The sequence below is a fragment of the Pleuronectes platessa genome, chromosome 16 (assembly GCF_947347685.1).
Source record: "Pleuronectes platessa chromosome 16, fPlePla1.1, whole genome shotgun sequence".
In the NCBI taxonomy this organism is placed as follows: Eukaryota; Metazoa; Chordata; class Actinopteri; order Pleuronectiformes; family Pleuronectidae; genus Pleuronectes; species Pleuronectes platessa.
In genome coordinates this window covers 14,138,338-14,159,315 of record NC_070641.1, presented here as the reverse complement: position 1 = coordinate 14,159,315, position 20,978 = coordinate 14,138,338, and the positions used below count along the sequence as shown (strand labels likewise).

Sequence of the window (20,978 nt, the reverse complement as noted above, 5' to 3'; positions counted from 1 at the left end):
CACTGTTTGTGCCATCGGTCAGACCGCTGTGGCTCGGCAGGACTGCAATCACTTAGTGAATCCCAGTTGGCTGCTGTCCACCCTCATCTTAAAGCCTGTGGGTGTTTTGGTTGAGCGTATGTCAGTGTGTGCCAGAGGTCACTCACCTGCGCATCGATCGGTGCCGCAAAGCTCCCCGCGGGAGATTCGCTGGAAGCGGGAGAACGGAACGAAATCTGAAACGTTTCTGCAAAAAACACCTTGACCGTGGAAACATTTTTGGCTAAAACGTTTCAAATTCCATTCTGTTCCAGTCTCGTGGCGGGGGGGAGGAGGAGGGACTCGTGCTGGTGTGTTTTGGGGGTTCGCTTTTGGTTTACCGGGGACGTGGTATTTGCCCAGGAGATAAGAGCGCAGTGTGTGTGTCAGGACAGATGTCTGTGATGTCGAAATCAAAGACCTCTCTCAGTCTGGGTTTTTACTGATCATGTCAACAAGCTCATGAAGTCTCGGCTGAGGACGACGCCCAGTAGCTCTCGGTCACCGTCTAAACGTCTGCTCTATAGATTACAAAACTCTATGGGGCAGACTTCAGATCATATCGCAAACAAACAGCCTTACTGTCTAAATGGCCTGTTCAGCGTAATGACCAGGATGCAGTAACCATTAGCTATAGTACATAGTGACTGATTGCCCCCCGGCGCCCCAGGGATCGGAGATACTCTTGTCAAGTCTGACATCAGATCAGTGTTGTTGGTTCAGCTGAGATCACAGAAATGACTTTCCTGCCTTAGACACCGTCAGACGCACAGAAGCCCCAGCTCTTCCTGGCAAAATAAGAGGCTTAAAACAAACAAACATGTCGGCTCCCATTGAAACACCTCATTATGAAGTTTAACTTATGCCAACCACATCTTCATGTGAAACTGACGCATGCTTCACGCAAAATGGCAAGAAAACATAAACCGTCGGATGTTAATTTCCTCCGTTTCAAAGAAGACACACAGATCAGCTCTTACCACGGAAAGTGATCGGGCATCGTTCTGAGAGCGAATCATGTTCAAGCATGAGTCCGAGCTGAGAACAGAGGATGACACATGTGTGGCTGAGCACATGGTCCTGCTGTCGGCACAAGTGTTTTCCAAGGGTTGCCCTCCTCTCTCTTTCCCTCTCTCTCTCTCACACACACACCAGCCGGTCCGCCTGCGACAATTTCTGCAACTTAGCACCAAGTAGGAGCAATGATTAACCCGATTCAGAGTGGAGGGAGAGAGAAACGGGGAGAGAGGGGGATTGGCAAAGTGAGAGAGAGAAATATGGAGAAGAAAAAGAACAAGAGTTTCTCAGCTCTGTCCTGGCCCCTGACCCCAGTTTTTTGTCCCAACAATAGGAACCCCGGCCAGTACATATTTGTGAAGAAGTTCAAACCTAAATTTGAGAACAGCAGATCTTGCAGGATGTTTCTAGGAGCACAATGAGAAACAGATACAAAATATGGATGGGATTCAGCATTCAGTATAAAAAAAAAAAAATCACAAGTAAACCTCTTGTTTAATCCTTTACTCCAAACTGTTCCTTCCTCTTCACCTCCATCAAATCTACAAAATCTTCACATCCCAGTTGTGGCAGTTTACCGCACTGATGCATCTGCATCATTTCAGCTGAGACATCACTGCATGCCCGGCAGCTGAGCACAAAATCAGGCTTTCCCTAGAATGAACACGCATTCCTCAAAAACAGCACAAAGTTAACACAACGGGGGATTATTAAAAAGACGCACCCCGGAGCCATGCGCTCGTTCAGCTCTCACGCTTTATTTGCACGGATTTGTCACTAACAATATGTGTGCTCACACGTTAGACACAGGGCGATGGGAGTCACATCGGCCTTTAGGTGGTAGCAGCCGGAGTAGAAGTAATGTGATTGGAGGTGCAAGGTTTGGCTCGTGTATTCTGCAGTGGTGATATCCGGGCGGACTCGCTCCCTCTGTGGATCCAGATCCAGCGAGGTCCTCTGGAACACGCGTTGCATTCCAGGAAATAACCCGGAGCCTTTCTCACTGTTGCGGCACATCTGATTTAGGAGGTGTCACACCGGCAGAACCAGAGGGACTTGGTATGTTCCAGCTTGTTTCCTACCAAGCTACAGAGAAATGTGTCTCTGCCTATGGGTGTGTCCAATGTTACAACAATGATCTACCGTTGATGCTTTGCCTGGGATCTTTTTATTGATACTTGTGAAATAATAAAAATGTTAAACAACAGTTCCATGGTCATCGCTGCTTCAGATTGAAAGGACAGAGCTTTTTGTTTGAATAATACATTTTATTTTATTTTTGTTTGTGTAAAAAATATAATAAAAAAAATAACACAATGACAATCACAAATTAATGACGGCAATTCCCTGTGCTCTGTGTTCAAGTGCATGTCTGACCGCTCGATACAATGGGCACTAACAAATACTGTTGTTTGCTGGAGAGTACTTACCTTTCATTTGATTACACCATCTCACAAATGAAATTACAAAAGGGGGAGAGTGCGTGCATGAATGCGGGGGCGGGGGGGAGAGCGACCGGGCTTAAAAACAATCTTTTTGGAAACCACAATAACTGTCCGGCTCAGAGAAAAGCGCCCCTGAGCAGCGATCTATCACGCTGCAACTTTTCCAGATGCAGAGGATCTGGCGATTGTTAAGACAAAATCCTGCTGCCATCTTCTTCGAGGCCAAAGTGCATCTATAAAAGCAACGTCCACTAATCCGGCTTTGTTTCAGAACAGAGACCTCAATCGAGTAGATTATCATTAAGGTGAATATGCAGCACAGCTATGACTGAAGCCTAAGCAAAGCGTGTGTGCCCCTGGGCTGTCGATGTTTCTCTGAGCATGACACTGCTGTACGACAGCATCACTGTCTGTGTACTGGGGGTGAAGCAGAGTTCAGAGGAGACGCCCTGTGACCCTGCAGCTGCACAGATTATAGGACATCGCTTAAACGTGGGCGCTGCATGCTGCATGGCTAACCTGATCTTCATTCAGACAGAACACTAATCTGTAAGTGTGTAAATGCTTCATCAATATATCATCTCCTCTGTGGGACTCTCCAGCAAATGTCCTGCTCAGCAAATGTTTTGCTTCAGTACGTGATATCTCCAGCCATATGGGTTTTTCTTCAAAAAAAAATATAGAACATAGCACAACGAGATTTCCATTACATGGGAGAATATGATTGAGGTCATGGCAACGCAACAGTTTAATATCTACATGACTAAACAGGAAATCAACAAAAGCTTCCTGCTGATGTCCTACTTCATCAAAAGTCATCGTCAGCGTATCACGAAGAGAAGCAGATCTGTTTGATTTGAGGTTGCTGCACAAAAATGTGACCAGAAGCACCTGGGTTCTGTCTGTGGTTGAAAGTCCGTCCGCTGTAAAGATTAAAAATACTCAAATCAAAGAGGAAACCTTTCCTCAACTGACTTCTTTCTGAAAAGTGTCCTTAACGTACATCGACTCTATGAGCATCATAGTGCATAATTATAACATGAGTGTCTGTAGAATGATAAATAATCTGGATCTTTGTTTTTGTCTTCTTCTAAAAAATTTGGATCGGGGCCTTTATCCTTCATTATACTGCAAATCTGTGTGATTTAATGGAAATGGCTTTTCTCTCACACAACTCCTGATACTGCTTTCTTTCTTTCTGCAGGATTCTTCAAGTGAGACGGACGGATGTCGATTCTACGTGAATCTAGAAGAAAAGCTTCCTATTATGAGAGTCTACTGTCACGATCTGAAGAATACTGTTGATGTTGTTCAGGGCTGGAAAACATTTTTACTTCCCAAATGCATTCTAGCAACTGTTGGAAATACATCGTCACACAAAAACACAGCTTAACACTCCCCTAAAATTCCTTCAGGCCGCACCACACTTCACACACTCATGGATACCAGTTACCTGAATGTGCCTGATGTTTTCATCAAGATCCATAAACTATTTCCTGGGGAAAATGGGGAAAATGTTCCCACGCACCAAATTTCATGGGAAGTAGGTATTTTATTATTTTGCTAACAAACAAACATAACCTCTATCCTGGGGTACTGAACATAAATGCACATGGAGAGCTGAGCAAGCTAAATTTTTTCCTGTTAAGAAAATAAATAATTCAAAGCCCAAAACACAAGGTCAGAAAAAGCCAACTGGGTCTCTTTCACGACATATTCCGCCCCCCCGCCCTGTTAAAACATGGCGTACACTCCTCACTCGCTCACAACCAATTACCCATCCTCAGTGGGGCTGTAGCCTAAATTGGTCAGTGTCTGTCAGTGGGATTTAGTTGTCGGGTCTGCTGCATTTGTTAGGGGACACGACACGCACAGCTCGGCTAATTGTTTGCTGCCTGCTGGCGTTTCTCTGCGGTTTGAATAAAAAAGGGTGAAGTCTGAGGTTGTGCTCTGTCGCTTCCACACATGTCCACATTTTTACACTTCTCCATGGTGCAGTGAATATGATAATTTTGATTCAATCAAGGAAGTGTCCCTTTTACCACAACGGTAAAATATTCCAGACCGGGGATTAAGCTGCTTTTATTTGCACACATTACGACGATGTGCTCCAACAAATTCTAGGGACACTGGACTTCACTAAATATGCAAGTCAAATATGTCAGCCGGAACACTGCATAATATTTTCTCAATGCTTCCCACTTGATTATATGTTCCAAAAAATCTGCCTTTTTACAGGGAAATTCACGGCCACTGGAAAATAATCACATTTTTCAAGTATTTCTCTTCCCACAGTTTCTACCTTCTCCAACTTCTGTAAAAATACAGGGAATCAGTAAAGTGTTTGATTATTCATCACCCAAAGATATTTTCTCTGCAGGGAGGAAAAACAGTGTTTACAGCCTCCACTCAGAATGTAAAGGTTCTTTTGCTCTGGCCGACATCCTTGTCACACTCTTTATATTCTTTGACGTGGACTTGAAAAGGACATGGTTGTGTATTTGTAAACATGCGTGTGGTGCTGCCAAAATTGCATGGAGCACCACATAAGCATTCATTTTACCAAACGAGAAAATTGAATATTTTATAACCATTTGAAATTCATGAGCAATTTTTCTATTTTCCGATCATCAAGCAAATGTTGAGCAAGAGAAACAGTAAAAACCAATGGCGTGGTCAAAGTTGTCATATCGACGTTTAAGGTGGATTGATCGAAAAAGATTCCACCTTAAAAGTTGCCTGCTGCTTTATGTTTTCTAGTAATATTTGGTTAATAAGTGAAGATGAATAGACAGAAAAACATCATTTTAATAATTTACTCATGACAGTTTCTTTCTTTCTTTAAATATGAGCCACAACTAAAGCGTCTGCATTGGTGCGTTCGAGTACTCAAACAAATTACACGTCATCTCAGTTTCGAACAAAAACCCATAATACGGACGATCGTATGCGTGAGATATGGATAGATACAAGGAAAGCCTCAGAAGCAGTGATTCAGATTTCAGCAGCTGGGTGATGTGTCTGACCTGAGAGCTGCTCAAAGTGTTTGTCAGCGACCCCGTCACCGTGTGGGGGAGCGGTTCAGAGTGCTCCGCCGACCCAGCTGCTGGAGGCTGTGATCCTCTCCTCGCTGTCCATTGTTCATGTTTGTTTTTGGCAAACATTCACATTTCCCATTCAGAGGGCACATGTGATGAACGTGGGAGGAAAACGATGACAAACAGCGGAGATGCACCTGTATTGTGTGAGAGTGAGTGTATCGCGCTTTACTGTGGTTTACATGAGCATGTGTGTGGGAAGTGCTTAGAAGTTCCATGCACTCTTTCATGAGTTGAGTTGGACGTTCGTACTGTACCTGCTCCCCACAGGGAGTTACCATGTTCACCATCCCACACTTTCTAATGCATTCATGACTCTTTTCGCTGTTTTCAGATATTGAAGTCCAGATATTTCCCCTGAAATTATCCAGAGGGTCTGTATGTGAGAACGCCAATGTCCGAGAGAGAGTTTCTGTGGACTCTCTCCTCCTGGACCACATTCCGACACACAACGGATGCAAAAATGAAAAATAGAAAAAGAAAACAAATATCTCCGGATAAAAAAGTGGAGCTATACACGTAGATGACACCAAGGAAGATGTGAGGAGAACTTTTAGTGAAGAGGACAGACGCCAGTGGTGATATTTCTGTCCTGTTTTCAACGCTTCTGAGCCGACAATCTCCTGCTGCCTTGTGCATGTGTGAACGTGACCTCGGGAGAAGGTCTAATTCTCCAGACATCCTCCGGACGTCATGTCTGAAGACAGCTTATCTCAGGATGAAAAAGTACCCGAAGATGTCAACTTGGAGACGCGTCTCAATTATTCACCTATTTCATCAATAAACTGTCTTCTGCAAGTCCGAGGTTCAGGCCTCATGTGTTTATTCCAGTTGATACACACTCTCAAGAGTTGGCTCCTGCGTCACTCTCCTCGCAAGATAATTTATTTAATGGTGCAGCCAAGATCGTGCACTTTATCACACAATCGTCCAAATGTCCATTACACAGAGCACACTGCTCTTCAAGAGAGGATGTGTTAATCATGAGCCGAGCCGGGCCGATCACACCTCCCGAAAACAGGAGGTTTCCAACTGGGCCACAGCCTCTGACCATGAAAGAATGAGGCTGAGATTTCAAACCTCATTTTGAGACAATAGTATGATTAGAGCCCAGCAGGCGCAGCAAACAGCGGGGACCCCCGTCGTTCTGCAGTAAGCGTCTGTGGTCTCCGCTTGGCGGTAGCTCAAAGCTTATTTGACTGTTGTGCTTCGCTGAAATTCACTGACCCAGCTGGCTCAGAGATGAAGGGGAAAGAACTTGAGAAAATATCACTTCATCGCTCTGTGCAGCTCTCTCTGTCTCTCTGCTAATCCACCTGCTCCAAGTGCAGAGCTTGTGTTTGGTTTAGATCTCCGTAGCCATGGAGTTGGCCTGTGCAGCGTCCCCCACTGCTGGAAACACTGGTCACGCATGTGGTAAAACACATGTGAAGTCTTTACAGCACAGGTCTGGAATCTCACACCAAGAAACGTCTGAACCGCAACATCTGCAACCGCATCGATAAGTCAGTCGTCTCATAATAATATGAGGATTATTATATAACCGGAACCAATTGAGCTCAAACTTAATTAAAGTAAAGCTTTACAAATTCAACTGGGCAAAAAATGCAAACCAGTAAAATGTGACTATATTTCCACAAAAAAAACACAAAAGCATCATGAGACCCTCAAGAAGAAGGGAGAGGCGGTGGACTAGTGGCAGTAACTTGGACTATGGGCAGAAAAGGTCTCTGGTTTGTCTCTGGTTTGTCTCTGGTTCGACTCCACGGAGAAAAAACAAAAAGAAGAACCTGGATTGATCTGTCCAAGAGGATTCTCCCTACCCTGTCTAGTGCCCCTGAGCAAGGCACCTTACTCCCCCAACATCTGCGCCGTACATGGTTGCTCACTGCTCTGTGTGTCCTGCACCAGATGGGTTAAAAGCAGAGGTTAAATTTCACTACAATTGCATGTCTGTGCATGTGTTTGGGATAAATAAATGTATATCAATCTTAATCCTAATCTTAGCCCAGAGCGTGCATTAACACGCTCTGTGACAGTTACTTGAAGCTTTTCCTGTGCCAAATCAGAATGGGAAGGTTGTGCAGTTTGTGTGGCGTCAACAGCCTTTTACACCAAAGATTTTGATTTGATAAAATGGCTAAACATGTAAACTGTGCTCCAACAAGGGATTGACGGAGCGACGCTGCTCTCCTTTCATTAAAATATTAGGATCAGGACAAGAAGAAGAACGTCTCTGTCTAAGTCCACGCCTCCTCTCGCTCTTTAGATTCGACATCAACGGCTTTTTCTTAAGATGCTCTGACAGAGAACAACCTCACTTGGTCCGGATAAGAGCTGGAGTTCAGGGACGGGAGCCGCTGTTTGACAAACAAACACTGTTATCAGAGACATGAGCACACGATAAAGACCCCTAATTAAACCACATGGGAACAGAAAACTTTACACACACTCACACAAAGCGTGGAATAACAAAACATACCAGAAGTCTCAAATCTGCCAACTTCAAACATCCACTATCTACACTTTCAGGGGAAGTTGACAGCAGGATTCTTGCGCTAATGCGATCGCCCATGATTAATGTGTGTGTGTGTCTGTGTGTGTGTGTGTACAGACTATGATGGGCCTGTGAGAAATACCATAAATAGAAATGAGGAAATGAGAACTGAGGCTCATGAACAAAACAAACAATAGAGGAAGAGACCGATAGAGCGACAGAAGGAGAGGAGATGGACTGATTACTATAGTGATATTCCCAATACGCTTCGATTGACACACAGGAAACCAACCTGTGGGAGCCGTGTGCAGCCTCCTCACATGGTGTTTAATACGTGTGTTATATATCTGTCTGTTTGCGGCAGAGGAGCTGACACAGGCCGCTCCTGCACTGCACTCAGCGGTGTTTAATGTTTATGAGGTAACTCCAAATAGAGCGGCTGAATTATTAAGGCACAGGGTTATCCCTATACCATGTTTCAACTATCTTGTATCCGCAGCGCTCTATTGTGCAGTGGATCGTGTCAGGGCAGTGTTTATGGGTAGTAATCCCCCCCGAGCTCCTCTACGCAGCTCCGTCGCTCCACCGTCGGCCTGGAATTCACCAAACACTTGGAGGTTTGTCACACGGCCGTGGCACCGCTCTCTGGATCCCATACATAGAGAGGCAGGGTCTCTTAAACCTTATTTAGGCAGGCACTTTAGCTCGGGCGGGGGGGGGGAACCCAAACATTTACATCTGGGAGAGGACGTGTTGGAGTGTGTGCTCAGCAGGAGAAACGCAGACTTGCAACATGTGAAAAAAAATGCAGTTAACCCTGAAAAGCTGTGCAGCGGTCACGATGAGATGAGTCATGGGAGTTTATACGTCCTCTGCATTCTTTAGCTTCTTCAAACACTCCACACATCTCCTCCTGCGCATCAGATATAAGAGAAGCACAACACTTCAGGGACATCTTATATATAAATGATAAATGAATGGCAATATACCGTAGCGTAAACATGCTTATAACAATGTTATAGTGTATTCATTATATAAATACATATAATAAATGTACAATGTTGTTGTCTCTGCTTACAGCTTCGTTAATAAGTGTTCATGAGACGATTAAACATCTGATACAGAGTGTGACTCACGTGTGTGACAAATAAACAACTATGTTCATTATAAGGACAACAAGTGTTCAGTTAGAGTCAGATGCATCTTGATGACACCTTTACGTGACATTTGATGTGTTTGTGTTTGTTTGTTATAATCTAGAGTATCAGGTTTTGGTTAAACACCATTTACGGGATGAGTGCATCGCTGATTCTGATCTTTTTCTGTGTGATTTGTTGATAAGAACAACGAGCTGAAGTAAAAGCAGCCTTATCTGTTAATTTCGGAGAAGAGGATATGACTTACGACTTTGCTCAGCGAGATTCTATCGACCTTCTACTTTATGACCTTCAGCCTGCAGCGGTGATTCAAGAAGAGATATCACTGTAATGTGTGTGTGTGTGTGTGAGTGTGTGTGTGTGTGTGCAGCAGTTACCTAAACAAATGGTGAGGTTGCGGTTCCTCAGAGCTGACATTACTGTATCGAAAAACACGAATCATTATGAAAGCTTTAAAATCTCTTTATGCTTATGTTGTACAAAAATAATGAGTATATGCTGATGATGGATCAATTATCTCCGTAATCAGGCGTCCACAAGGCCTAAGGTTGTTAGTCATCATGTAAAATCTTTCACACTTCTTCACATTGGTCTTGATCTCTCTCGGCTCCTGCTGCTCGGGCCCCTGCTTTTCTTTAATCGCTGATATTCCTCATCTGCGTTATCTCACTTCATTACCTCCTCTTAGCGTCTGTCTCAGCCTTCATCTAAATGAGCTTGATTCCCTGGTTGCTATACCACTTGGCAGAGGAAGGCGTAACGGCCTGGTCCATCATGTCAGCTTTGTACAAGTTACGCTCTGCCTCTCTCAGACACATGGATCCACACACAAACATACACCCGCTGCAGGATGATTACAGACGCTCCAAGCCTTCATTATGTTAACTGTGCCTCAAGTGTGCTGTGATGCTCCCAAAATGATTTTACTTCCGACTTCGCCATTTTCACGTGGGGCCGAGCCGACTTGACAAAGACTCCTTGTTGCGACAAGAAAGCAAAAGTGTGTTTAAGCTTAACACCAGTTGTGAGGCGCTGGAAGTACTTGTTAATCCGCTACGAGCTGCAGGGAAAAGGCAAAGTCGGCCTCACGTGTAATTTATTCTCCCGTGACGAGCTGTACGGGTTCACTTGCTGCCACTGACCCCACTTACGAACGAATCCACCATGCAAACAGTCCGGGTCCCTAAAGCAGATGTTATCTACAGGCATAAATCAGTGTGCTGCAGCCTGAGACACAGTCAACAGCCAAAACACAGAGCTGCTCCATGAACGTGAACCGTATCTCTGTCAAATGCTTCCTGGCCGGGTAGTTTTCATTTCACTCACTCAATCAGGCAGGGCGAGACCGATGCAGTGAGGAGAAGTTTACAGACTGGAGAATCACATGTCGCGTGTAACTTGGCTTGAGGAGAGCTGACGTGCACTGTGCAGCATCATCATCTCTTCAGCTTTCACGATGTCTGGGTAATACAGGGTCAAGGAAGTGAGGAATAAATCTGGAGCCCGCAGAACGTTCTCTTCAAAACGCTGCTGGAGTAAAATACACTCCATCGAATATCTATATATAGAACGTGAAGTAATAATTAATGATTTTCTACGATAATCACAGACTTTAAAATGTCAGCTAACGAAAGTTCATCATAGAATTCGGGTTTTCAATTGTCTTTTAAAAGACACACAAACACACACACACACACACACACAAACAGACACACACACAGCTGAAAATATTCCGATTCATGAGGCAAAAATCTTTTTTATTTGAAATTGAAATAGCAAAGAACTGAAAATGCATGTTTTTCAGTTTGACCTTTACTTTCATTCAACAACATCCTGACATTTACCAGTACTTGTTTTTGAATTTCAAAGAAACAAAAGAAAAATCCATTAAGCAAAAGGAGCAAAAGTTTCAATGCATCAAATTATCTATTTCCATCAGTTTTACAGCAGTTCAACCCAGTCAGTGTTTACTGTGCAGTGTACAGTGTGCACTGTAGTACAGCTGCAGTTATGTCAACCCGCAGTAACACGCCTGTTGGAAACCTTCAGTTGGCCGTGTAATGCAGGTAATGTAATCAGCAAACAGAGACTAATTAGGCAGTAAAACAGAAGAGCACACAAGTATATGAATGCACAGAGACAAGCACACATGCTCTTTCATCTCTATCCTTGTGAGGACCAGCGACTGACTCCCTTCACTCCCAAACAAACATGAACCAAAGCATCCAAACCAGCTCTTCCCTGCAGGCTGTAAAAACCGACCACGTCCTCTTGAACAACTGACGACCAAAAATAACCCAAAACCTTTTAGCTCATGATGTCAGAAGGTCTCAAATTGGCTCGGACAGAGAAGGAAGGATCCATTCACAGAAACACCGTGCGCAGAGACAACACACTACAGCTGACGTTAATCATTCTCCGAGTTCTTAAACCTCGTAGCCAGGAAGAGTGTCTTGTTCCGATTAGAATTCTTGCATCGTTGCAACATTCAGCGTACTCACACTTCAGCCAGGAAGCCGGATAGTGGTGTCTTTACACATCAGTACCAGGGTGACACAAGGCGAACGAGGTTTTCATCGCAGCCCGCTCCGTTACTGACCTGATGATCTGTCCACACTCAGTCCTGTACTCGCTACATGTTGCGTGGTTAAGAAACGATTGTCGTACCCAAACCTTCTCAGCTCGATCTAAGCACGAAAACTGCTTTACGACCCATCGCCTGTCGTAAAACGCAAAGAGGCAGCTGAGCCCGAGTGCTTTAAAGCAGACAAAACAAACCTTTCACTCTGGGACAAGTAAACTGATGAATGTGGGGACTTAAAATTTAGAATACACACAACGTGACCTACAATCTTGAGGTAAAAAACGAATTTAACCACCTAAAGGCTCTAACGCACTCAACCCACAATCACAAATGAATATACCGTATCTACTTGACAGCTTCTGTAATGAAATGGAAAACTTGATTTCACTTAGAGAGACTGAAAAGGGGAACACAAAGAGAAGAGGGATTTTTAAAGATGGGAGGATTCATTTGACTGTTTGTCCTCCACTAGTTCCGTTCGCAGATAACTTCTGTTGAGCCGCAGAAAGAGTCCCTGGATGGATATATGAGGCCGTCTTGAGCTTCTGGAAGAAAGGACCCTCAGCAGAGGCCCGTGGAGCATGAATAATACTCCATAGCAGCAGTGTGTTAGTGTGCGATGAATATTTGATGTGTTTAGTGTATGACAACGTGGCTCGGCGAGGGGAGAGGAGCCTGGTTAATGGCAGCTCTTTAAAGAGGAGGAGGAGATGAGGTCTGACAGGAGAGAGCTGCGCAGCCGAGGTGACGGCATGAATCACCATGCTCAGACACGAAGTGGACTACAGGCAGGTGAGGAGGGGTCGTGGAAGCAAACATGAAATCCCTGACATTACTCAGTTCTGCGAGCTCTCACACGGCATATGATGAAATGCCAGCAGATGATTCAATATAGAGAAAATCATCTGGCGGTTGTGTGAATCCTCACCTCGATGGTTCGGTAACCTGTAACCTCCAAGAGCATTATGTCTTCATCAGTGTTTGTTTGTAGATAAATTGGCAGATCCAGAATTTTCTTCTTTCCAATTTATTTACACTGTATCCCACAGACTATATTCAATCTATGTGGGAATGGCCGTGACGAATACACCAAGTGAAATAAAAGCCGTTTGTGTATGTGCACAACTGCAGCTGAAGCTATGAGTTTTGACTTTCTCCGTGGATGGTAACAACTAGGATAGAGATCTCGACTTAAGGAGTGTCAGGGTGACATAAGCTAGGTGAGTAAGTATAAATGATCTTGACCTTTGTAAATTATTCCATGCTAGCATTTTATCATTACATGCCTAGAGAAAGTTCCAGTGTTTGTAGGGATTGCTGCTTTATTACTAAAACTGAACTTTGTTGGCCTGTTGTTGTGGGGAGTGTTTGTGAGTTTGTGTTCGGCGGAGATGGAGGTCAATGTCTCCTGCTGTGTACACACATGGGACCTCCAGCCCATCAAAAACACGCTGACATCAGCAGTCTCTTCGGTGATGCAAGAGCGCATGTTGTTTTTCAACTCCCACTGACAATCGCCACCACTGAAGAGTCAAGAAGAAAGGGGCCATTCATCGAAAAAGGTGACACAGGCCCAAAAAACGCTCCTCTGGAAGATATTAGTCTGACAGTGTCTGGAATCCAACAAGTGAAGAAACGTTGACCTGTCAAAGCGCCAACAGCAAGCAGCTCTGCAGCGGCCGTGTTGAATGGAGCACTCTCTGGAGCTGGACGTCTCGAGACAAATGTTACTCTCTTAATCGTCCACCCGTGTTTTCTGCAGCTCAGGAAACTTGCAGAGATCAGCAAGTTCTAACCAGAAGAAACTTGGAGATTGTCTTTCGTGCTTTTATTTTGTCTCAGCTGGATTCAACTCTCTCTTCACCTGCCGGAGCCAAGAACATCTGCATAAATTACAGCGTGTCCAAACAGCAGCAGCCGGACTCTGAATCGGCTCACAGAGAGCATATAACTCCAACTGTAGCTCCTCTTCATTGGCTTCCTGTACATTTAAGAATAGATTTTTAAGGTTTAGTTACAGATTTTTTTAAGGCCGATTAGAAATCTTTTGACACCAACTGTGCCAGAGCCAAGACCCTACCCACTATTCCACAGTCCCAACTGATAACCAGAGGTGACTGGGACTTTTCTGTGAGGGCTCCTGTCAGTTAGACAGTCCCTGAGGAGATCCGTCTGTCTGTTCTTAACCTCTTTTAAATCTCTCTTGAAGACACGTTTTTATACGTGTGTTTTCTCCTAGTTCTGATCTTACTGACTATTTTAACATTTTACAGTGTATTAAACTCTTTTCTCATCTGTAACAGATCTTTTCTTATTAGTGCTCTAAAGCTGTGTGATGCTCAAATTGCTTTTAAAACGTTTCTATTGTTCTCCTATAATTTATCTTTTTCAAATGTGCCGTATGAATAAATAATTGTTATTTGTGTTTGTCCTCATATACACATCCAGCTCTATTGCCCGAGATGAAGAAGTTGCGGTAGAAGAATTACGGAAATTCACTTACACAGAAGAAGTTTCATTAACAGTATCATATGATATCAATTTTAGAGACCGTTTCTTCTCCACATCTGTAAAACATAGTATTTTCATTATTATTCAGTATTTCTATGTTCCTATATATTATTCTATGAATAACACAGTAATTACACATTATTGTGAATGTGAGGCTCAGTAAAAGGCAGGTGTGTCCCCGTGGTGGGAATACACTCCACTCGGGTGGATACTGTATACACTGCAGCAGCTCATCACGGCTGAAAGGCATGCACTCTACAGTAAGGGGAAATGGATCTGTATCAAAATCCACGTATAGCACTCCCTCTGTGGTTTCATCATTTCTTTTTTTATCAGGAGACATTTTGGCACGTTTTCCGTTGGAGGTCTACTGGCCAAGCTTAAAGCTCCATGGCAACAAGTACTCTAAAGTCACGTTCAATTTCGTGAGCAGCGTTTCAGAGGGATGGATGATTGGGGAGTTCAGTATGTGAGCTGCTTATGTTGTTTTTCGAGAACTTATTTTTTATACTCATTAATTCACTAATTAATTTCAAAGTTTAATGTAAAAAAAAAATACCATCTGGACAACAAAGCTTTGTTTACAGTTTTTTTTTTTCCCCCCACTTGTCTTATCACGTTCTACCACCAGAGCATTTCTCTGAGCTCCTAACACAAAGACCTTGTTTACAGCACAACACACAACACTGATTAAATTTTTTCCACATTCTTTCATTTGGAAACACAATAACATATAGTCGCCTGGGGACAACAAATCTGTATGTAGATGTGGTCGAATGAATCAGCGGCTAAAGGCTATTTTTCAGTGGAAATTACAAAATTGTGAAAACAACACGCTTCATTTCGCACTCTAGATGCATGTTGAGCCTTTTAAGTTGTATTGTACACGTCATTATGATATCTGTTGTTGTTTTTTTGTTTTTTTATCCCTGTGTTTCATTTAAAGCTTTATACAACTATTATTTTATAAACTTGATGGAGGATTACAGATATAAAGTTGCAGGACACAACTTTGTGTCCTCAAAACTTAATCTTTGCAATAAATGCATATTTCCAGTTGCAAACGTAGGACAAACCTTTTCCCTCTGAAGTGAGCGACTGGGCCAGAATTCACAGATCATTTATTTTGCGGCCGGGGAAGAGATTTCGAATGGACAGCGTGCGACCCAAAGGCCACGGAAAAAAAAACATGGCTGAGAGAGTTTCCAGTCGAGCGGTCGCTGAGATAAACCAACTGTTGTTTGTGCTCTGTACTGTGATAATAGGCTGTGTTGGGGAGCAAAAGAAGCAACACTTGACCCTCGACCCACACACATTAAGGGGGAGGAGGGGGAGTATTTATAGTGCCGCGCCGATGTGGCTCTGAGCAAACACAAAATGGCTCGATACTGTTACCTCCTCCAGGGTTTACATCGCAGTTCAGAGAAAAGCAAAACCTTGTTGTGTTCTTTTATCCTTCCAAACGCTTTGAAGCGCCTCTGCTGGTATTGATTCTCCCGCGATACATCTTCGTTGCTCCGGTCTGCACCTTTCCGTGGAAATTTACTTCCCCCCCGTCACACGCTGACCGAGTTGTGAGCCGTGCACGAGCAGCCGTCGCCACCCTTCACAACTTTGATCCGCAACTTGACCCGTGGCGACCCCCGATCAGGCACGTGCCGCGGCCCCCTGTCCGGCCCCGGCGCTGCAGCGTGTAGGCTGGTCATTAGAGAGTAATCATATAAGCCACGCTGAGCCTGATCGTGTGATTCATCTTTCAGCACAAGACAGCGCAAGTGATGTGTTCCCATTACCACAACCCACTGACTTCTCTCCGGCCAGCGGGAGTTATCGGAGACTTCACATTTTATTCCAGTCACGACCTCCTGAGTAAAGCTGCATATCTCAGTCGATCTACACGCAAACTCTGATTGGGTTTAACGGGCAGGTTGGAAGTTTTAGTGCAGCTATTTAACAGATACCCTGAGAAGGGAGGTTGAGTATGAACATATGGGAGCGAGTCCTAAATCATTATTCTACCACATCTGTTGAGCTGAATATCAAAAGGACTCCTTGGATCTCGCGCTCATAACCTGCTCATTTCATATAATCAAGAGTGTTGATAGATTAATATCGATTTCAATTTATTCATTTAAAACCAAAACTGCCACATCAGAAAAATCTGCATGGAAGAAACAGTTGACGATAATTTCTGTTTTTTAAAGAAGTTTAAGAAGTTTATTTTTAATCAAATAGTGATACACATCTTTTATAGCTAAATTAATTTGATTAAATCCTGGTAAAGCTGCTAAAATAAGGCGATTAACTCCTTTCCCGTTGCCTGTAGAGAAGTTTTTCCTCTATAGTTCTTTTCCGTGGTGCGTCATGTTCAACGTCACCAACGCACCAACAACTGAGGCGCTCTCCCTCAGCGTGTTCACCCTGGTGTCACTTTTCCATCACTGTCGATTGGAGCTGATAAAAACTGGTGTCTACTGCAGAGTCATTTGACCCGGGAGTGAAAACTGATTGTATCCATTCCCTCTGCAGACAAAAGCCAGATGTCAATGGATGTCAGTGGTTTTTTTGGACTGGAGGAAATGGACATATGGTGAAGACAGACAGGAAACAGGGAGAGATGATCAGACTGACATGCGGCACATAGTCCGGCTGGTCAGGAGTCAAACCTGCGGATAGGACACGTCGGTCCAGTGTATGTGATATGTGCCACAAACATTCTGCCATCAGGTGGCTCCTACTGTTGCTGTTTTGATATGAAATCGCAGCTGACATGGTTTGAGGTCATCCAGGAAGACGGCCCTCGCTCCTTGGATCCTGATGGACATTTCACGGCAAATTCAGCCATATTTTTAAGACAGTCAATTTCCAATTTCTTTGTCCTTCAGTCAGCAGATTAACTCAAAAAAAGTAAAGAAAACCATGAAACCTTGCAAGGTTAGTGTTAGCATGACCCGAGGAGGAGCCCATTTTTGTTCATCCAGTTTAAAGGGTGGATCCAACAATTGCTTTTCACTTTCTTAAAATGGCGAGACAGGGCGTTGGCTTAGAGGCATGCACTCTCCAAACGCCCCTCCCAATGTGGAGGGGAGCTTATTCCATTTCGTCCAAGTTAAAAATAACCTTCCAAGGATTCGAATTCCCCGTAACAGCTCTCTTGTAACTTGTACTCAGGATGTTTCATTATCAATGACTCCGGCATGACCAGCGAGCAGGTATCCATTTGAAATAATGGTCCAACTAATCTCTCTGCCTCCCTCAGCCGCAATCAGACGTTCTCCTCTGAACCTCATTCACACACTGGGGCGCTCTTATCCTCAAATTATTACATGCAGCACTTTGTTGAAATGACTGAGAGAAGACAGGAAGGATTTAATTGAAGCGTTTCAGTGTGTGGCTGATAACCAAGGAGAATGTAGTGAGCCGGCGTGTTGTGAGGGTGAAATAGCAAAGCTCTTAGCCGGCGAAGAATGAAATGATGTGCTGGTTTTCTCCAGAGAAATGCATCTCTGGTTTTGCCTTATTTACTACATTGTAATCGCTTTTATAAAATAGATTCCTTGTGTGTGTGTGTGTGAAAGTGGAAAAAGGGAATGACGCAATGTTTTCCGTCTGTGGCAAGACACACAATTACGACAATACAAATATACATGAATTGAATTCTCAAAAAACATGTTTCAGCTTCTTTTGTTGACAACAGCTAAAGGGCTGATCCCCTTTGACCCTCGCTGCAGGAACAATTCAGCCTGTCCACATCGAGCAAACTTCTCCGGCATGTCACATTGAGTAATCGCACCGTTTTCCCCGCTGCAGCGAAGGCAACATCCAAACATTGTCTGGATTTGTTCACGGGGGCAGGAAGGTAAGATGTTGGCAGCCACCCAGACCTCAGTAAGTGATGGAATGTGCTGCACTTCATATCTGATTCTGGTTCTGGTATCGAGCGGCGAGCGCAGCGGAAAAAGGCAACAGACGCTTCCCCGAGACCCCGAGAGCCTCATCAGGACGCCGCTCAGAGGAGCAGAGGAGGGGAGAAATTGTTTTCGGTAAACACGTTAAGCGTGAACAAGAAACACGAGCAGCGCCATCTGCTCTGCGCCGCGGCCCGGGTGAGGAACACCAGCCAGCTAACAAGAATTCAGACCCGAGAAAGAAACTAAGTGAAGAAACGACGATGTGTTCTTCACGATCGACCCTTAAAAACTCAACCGCGTGAAAGTGTTGCCGCTTGTCCACCGGCCATTTCCTGTTGCCATAGCAAGTGTGTCTATTTATTGCCCTGAAGAAAAAACAAAATGAGTAATTCAATTTCCCTCCCGAGGTAAAGAGCTTGCTCTGAGGAGGTTAAAGAGGTCATTAAAGGAAGTGACAGTTGCTCTGCTACTGGCACACTGTTGGCGGTACTTGAGAAGATTTAATAAACTCTCAACTTATCCGTTTAAGTCGGAGAACAAAATCACCCATCACACCGTGGCTCGAAGCAACATGGGAGTCGATGTCTATTCAATAAGCCGTAGACGTTTCCTGCCGCCAACAGGAAGGGATTGGTTCTGATCCTTCCCCTTCAATGGTGTGTATAAACACAGTGTATCTGTATATACAGTGTGTTTGTGCGGATAAGGACGGAAAGAAAGAGTGATGTGCACATGGCAGCAAGAGCAAGATGAAATGAAATTCTTCTTCTTTGCGTTGAAACAAGGGTAAAGATGAATTGCCCTCAGCAGAGAACAGAGAAGCTCTAATTTATTTCTCATTGGAGCAGATTCCATCACCAATGCTGATTGGCCACTTTATCTCCGTATTGCTTATACAGCACATGTGATGAGACACATCTGGATCATTATCCAGAGCCACACTATATTTCACATATTTGTAGAAATTAGTACTTTACACACACCTGATCATATTCATCAAGATATCAGCATTATTCCTCATGAAATCCACAAATTGGAAAAATGCCTTTTTGATGTAATGTTGAAGGAAGTGAAAATAGGGTTTTATTTAAAGCACATTGTTGACACCAGCGGATCGTTATGCATGAAACAGATCGGAAATGATGTGTGTCGGTGCTCCGATTTTAGTTTTTTCGTTCTTTAACAATGACTCTCACCGCCCTGGGAGGAAAATCACATTTGTTCAATTGCTCGTGTGACGAGCACAGATCCTTGCTGCTGCCGATCTGATTTCCTTCAGGGAGTGATGCCTCTTACTGCTCCTGGTCATACACACTGACCTGAGATAGGACACTCTGTGATACACGTAGTGGATACCTGCATTGTTTCTGAGGGGATTCTTTTTTTTGTGTTTGTCTTATAAAATGATTTAACCACTTGAGAATGTGTTACTGGAGTGTGTACGTGTGTGTACCCGGGGTTGTGAGTTGGATGGCAAACACGTCTAAGTGGAGCCCTGCGGCAGTTTCCAGACAGACTCTTATCGCCGCTCTGTTACAATCTAGAGTGACAGCCCTTTGTAGTTGAAGCTATTCTTAGCCTCCCTGGATCCATTGTGGGGGTTCACTTAAACCGGAGCCTGCAGAGCTGCACAGGACATCCGTGGTCACCTGATGGCTGCTGACACCCATACACTCCTTCTCACACCTGTCTTCTGCACAGCCACAGGCCATCACCCAGCTGAGGATCTCCTTATCATCCCTCTCTCTTTAGCTCTCTTGATTTTGCTTGCATGCTCACTCTGCCTGCAGTCTCCCAGCACTTTAGGTAGTTTCTGTCTATGACTTTTTTCTCAATTCTCGATTCCCGGCACTGAAGCCACAGAAAAGATAAAGGGAGCACAGCGAAGCACATGCAAGACTTCTGTTTCTCTCTTCTCGCTCTCGTCTCTTTAGATGTCTCACAGTGTGGGAAACCACAGGAGACAGAGATATGTGAGGATGTCCTCCTTCCTTCTTTCTATATGTGTCAAGCGTTTCTTTTGTTCACCTCTCTTTAAACTCTGTCCTGCAGCATATCGGTTATGCTTTGCACGACGGCATCCTCCAAACGACTCAGCAACGACTAACACCTAGCTGCGACATGCATGCAGTAACGTTGCATTCTGCAGAAGATTCACATGGTTGACATAAAGTCTTATTCTATTGTGATGGGTTTGTGTATTTGCAGATTCTTTCCCCAACATGCAAATATTCAATCAGAGCAAGTTTCTCCCAGACGCTATGATCCCATTCAGATCTGGACCCTCATATGAGCCGATTACATGTGGACCGCTCTGGCTACTAATGCATCTTCATGCAGGTCACACTTGGCGCTGCTGAATGCAAATAAACACATGCATCATTTCTGTTTTGCAAGACCTAATTATGTTGTTTTAGCGAATCTGGCTGTACAGATGGGTCTTGTGTGTGTGTGTGTGTGTGTGTTTGTTTGTTTGTATATGTGTGTGTGTGAGAGAGAGCGAGAGAGAGAAAGAGAGGGACCACCTTTGAATGTGATCTGAGTGATCGGATCACAAATGCGTCCTCGATGCATCTTGGGCGTGTTCACACCTGCGCTCAGAGCTGACCACTTGTGATGAGATCACTCAGCACAGATGGTCTGGTTTTGCAGAGGCACCATCGCTGTATACCGGGCTTGTGCCGCACAAGACGACTGGGACTGGTTAAAAGGAAAGTGAGTATTTTCTTCCCCTTATGGG

At 44.2% G+C, this 20,978-nt stretch overlaps 1 protein-coding gene across 3 annotated transcripts in view; it reads right to left on the bottom strand.

Annotated features, from left to right (window-relative positions):
* gcgra (glucagon receptor a) overlaps positions 1-20,978 on the bottom strand; it is a 36,567-nt gene that overhangs the window by 12,107 nt on the left and 3,482 nt on the right. Inside the window, exon 1 of one of the 3 annotated variants that reach the window (XM_053443984.1) lies at positions 999-1,489. The exons of 1 other annotated variant lie outside the window; for it this stretch is intronic. The gene's annotated coding sequence lies outside the window, so the exon portion shown is untranslated. Of the gene's footprint in view, positions 1-146; positions 242-998; positions 1,490-20,978 lie in introns of those variants that run through there. One more of the 3 variants, XM_053443985.1, reaches the window with a different exon arrangement.